Raw genomic sequence first — 3,972 nt, 5'->3', positions numbered from 1 at the left:
CCTGTATTGACGTATTCAGGAAATTTCGGTGCATGCATGGCATCAAGATTCAAAGCATGCATAAAAGATGGCTCTCCAGATGGATGTTGTCCGGTTAGTGCATTTGCAACATTAGCCACATCTCTTTCAACCATTATCTCATCTTCCTCTACATCTTCAATTGGACCAATAACTTCATAATTACCTTCAAACTTTTCATCGCTTTCAGTATTATAACCCATCCAGTTTATGTTGGGTTCTGAAAAGTCAATATCATTAATTTCTTCGAACTCAATATATAATTCGATAAGTGAGGCATGTGCTCTAGTTTGATGATAGGTAAAAAATATTCTTTGCATACTAGCTTCATCAGTCACATGCATTATTTGAAATTGGCAGAAACCACCAAATACTAGCACAGGTTGCCTATATAGAATATTTATCACTATTTTTTGCACTTGATGATCTACACTTTGAAAAAGTATACTGTTAAGTCCTTCATATGTTATTGAAAGAGGAACAACAATAACACATGGATTCTCACATAAAAAACTCACACCTTTATGTGTATGAGATAAAATCTGACTATTGTAGTATATTTTTAAACTAATATAACCCTCCATTTTATACACTCATTACACTCACTCACGAATTTTTTTCACTCTCTCAAACTGAGAATATTTTGTAGAACAAAGCTCTTATTATTTCACTTTTATTAACTTTACTCTCGTACTCCATTTTTACGTTTTAACACAATCCAGAACTTCTTTTATAGTTACTTTTATAATTTTTATATCCCTAGCACAAAACGTCGCTGACGTTTTTACTTTTTTTGCAATACATCAATGACATTTTGACCGAAAAATAATTTAAAAACATGTCTTCAAGCAAAACGTCACTGACGTTTTCCTTTGTGACAATTAAAAAATAAATAAATATACAACACGTCGCTGATGTTTTGCCCATAATAAAAAAAATTATACAATACATCGCTAACATTTTCTCCACGCAAAATTCCAAAAAAAATTTATGCAATTCGTCGATGCCATTTTGCTTTGTTTATTAAAAAAAACTCACCCTCCCACAAAACGTTGAAGACGTTTTGTTTCTTTCATAAAATTGAAGCAGGCCATAGTAGAGTAATATACAATACCAATCAAATATCATTGAATAACACATTGAAGTTGCGAATGTGATTGGTACACGTGTTAAATGTCTTTGGCAGTGAAGATTTAAGGGTTCGGTAGGGTTTTGACTCGTGTGAGTTGACGACATGCTCATGGGTAAAGTTGGAATGACGATAAAGAACTACAGTATCAAAGGGTAGTATACAGTATAATGTAGTAGGAAACCACCATTGTTTCTTTTCTCACTTTATAAAATACTCTCTTATTATCTCTCTTCAACTCCCAGGCGTAGATCCGAGGAGTTTGGGAAACCTTAACTCCGTTCAATCTTATTTCACTGCGAAAATCTTCGTTTTCATCTTCGTCTTCTTCATCATCAACATCAACATCATCATCATCATCCGCAGGTGAGTCTCTTCTATTCCATCCTTCTCTGATTTAATGCTTTTGTTCTCTCAATTCTTTCAGTCATTTCTGATTAACTGTGTATTGTTTTTTTACTTTATATTTTTCCTTCGCTGTTATTCGTTATTGTTGAGCGGCTGTTGTCTTATGCAAGTTAACGATTGTGTCATATTATGGTTTGAGCCTTTCTGAAACTAAACCTTTTTTGTATCAACGAGTGATTTCATCAATTTTTTTTATTAGAGCTTATGTTGATTCGATATTTCTATTTTTTTATGTTTTTAGTATCCATTAGGTTGTTTTTATGGTGCTGATTCTCGTAACTATTTGTGTGGCGTATGTTTTTGTTGGTGTTGCAGTCATAGCAGGAGCTGCACTTGAGGGAACACAGTTCAATGCTCGTCAATTTGATGCCAAAATGAATTATTTGAAAGTGATTTCGCTTTTTTCTTACTATCATGCTAATATATTAGTTTCTTTTTGTCTTTTGGGTTTAATTTATGGTTTTGTTTGCTCGCTCTGTTGGCTCTTGGATACATAAACTCACAGCTAATGGACAAGACTTATTCACATCTTACGATGAGGTGTACGATAGCTTTGATGCTATGGTTTCCAAGAGAATCTCCTCAGAGGCATTTATGCTTATGGTAAACTTTTATTAGTCCCTTTTATTAGTTTTATATATATATATATATATATATATATATATATATATATATATATATATATATATATATATATCGTCGATAATGTATAGTGCCAGCATAAAACCTAGCATGGTGTTCGATCTGTTATGCTTTATTATGCGTAAACTGCCGTATTATTTGTCCCACTAATGTATTTGTCATGTACTTTTAGTTGAAATTTTGGAATATAAAACTTTTATTATTAAACTAATATGGTTTGTTCTGTAGGTTTTGAAAAGCTATCAGCTATTCAGCAAAGGGGAATAGTCCCATTCTGCAAGGGACTTGATGTTATTCAACAGGCCCAATCCGGAACTGGAAAAACTGCAACTTTTTGCTCTGGAATCCTACAACAACTTGACTACAGCCTGACTGAATGTCAGGCCTTGGTTTTAGCTCCAACCCATGAGCTTGCTCAGCAGATTGAGAAGGTTATGCGGGTGCTTGGAGATTATCTAGGTGTGAAGGTTCATGCTTGTGTGGGAGGCACCAGTGTTCGTCAAGACCAACGCATTCTAGCCAGCGGTATTCATGTTGTTGTTGGTACTCCTGGACGTGTCTTTGATATGCTGCGCAGACAGTCACTTCAGCCGGATCACATTAAAATGTTTGTGTTGGATGAGGATGATAAAATGCTTTCAAGGGGTTTTAAAGACCATGTACTTTTTTACTTACTTGATTACTTCTGTTTTCATTTTTCCTTTTATTATCAAGATATTATTTATCGTTACTGCTTGGTTATAGATACGTAAAATCATACGATGCAAATTTGTCTATTTACCCAAACCCAACATTATTTTCTTTATCAGTTAAAAGCTGACCCCCACTTAGTGGAATAAGGCTTTGCTGTTGTTGTTTTTTATCTGTTAAAAGTTCTTATTTTGCAACTCTTAATTTCCGATTCAAGATTATTTTATTTACATAATTTCTATATCCATTCTCTGCTTGCTTGTTATCAGATCTACGTTATATTCCAATTGTTGCCATCTTAGATTCAGGTTGGAGATTTCTCTGCCACAATGCCCCCCTGAGGCCCTTGAAATTACTAGAAAGTTTATGAACAAACCTGTGAGGATCCTTGTGAAGCGCAACGAGCTCTCTTTGGAGGGTATAAAGCAGTTTTATGTCAATTGTGAGAGAGAAGAATGGAAGCTTGACACACATTGTGATCTGTACGAGACATTAGCTATTAACCAGTCATTTTTGTCAACACCAGAAAGAAGGTAAATTGGTTGACGGACAAGATGCGAAGCCGAGACCACACATTGTCAGCCACCAACGGTGTAACGACCCAATTTTCAGTATGTATAGATCATACCGAAAACTGAGCACTACCAACTTGTCCTCCTAATTATTACCTATTATTTATTATATGAGCATGATTTGTTGTTAAAAGTGTAGTTATTTGGCGAGGTACTTTTTTTCGATAGCGTTTGTCTAACGTTCGGAATCATTCACAAATCATCTCGCAAATAATAACAGATACAACAGTTATAAACAAACACACTTATATACATCTCAAACAATTAACAACATTCAGTTATCCAGCCTTTATTAGAATAAAGATCTTTAGTTAGAACACCCCTAGATATAGCTAGATAATAACTATATACATATATATACATACAACATCCCAGGCCCTGACCTGTTCAAGAGGTCCTTAAGCTGGCACCCAAGCTAGCCTAGACTCTATACTCACCTAGTCCCTCTAAACTACTAAAGTGAGGGAAAATACATTCTAGGTCTTCAAAACTCAAGTCAGGTCGAATGTCATT

The 3,972-nt window shown here is 34.6% G+C and overlaps 1 pseudogene; it reads left to right on the top strand.

Moving 5' to 3' along the window:
- Positions 1-1,173: 1,173 nt before the first annotated feature.
- Positions 1,174-3,577, top strand: LOC112703121 (eukaryotic initiation factor 4A-13-like; annotated as a pseudogene).
- Positions 3,578-3,972: the final 395 nt, after the last annotated feature.

Source organism: Arachis hypogaea, chromosome 7, assembly GCF_003086295.3.
Source record: "Arachis hypogaea cultivar Tifrunner chromosome 7, arahy.Tifrunner.gnm2.J5K5, whole genome shotgun sequence".
NCBI lineage: Eukaryota > Viridiplantae > Streptophyta > Magnoliopsida > Fabales > Fabaceae > Arachis > Arachis hypogaea.
Note: the sequence above shows the minus strand (reverse complement) of the source record. Positions and strands in the feature narration are given on the sequence as shown.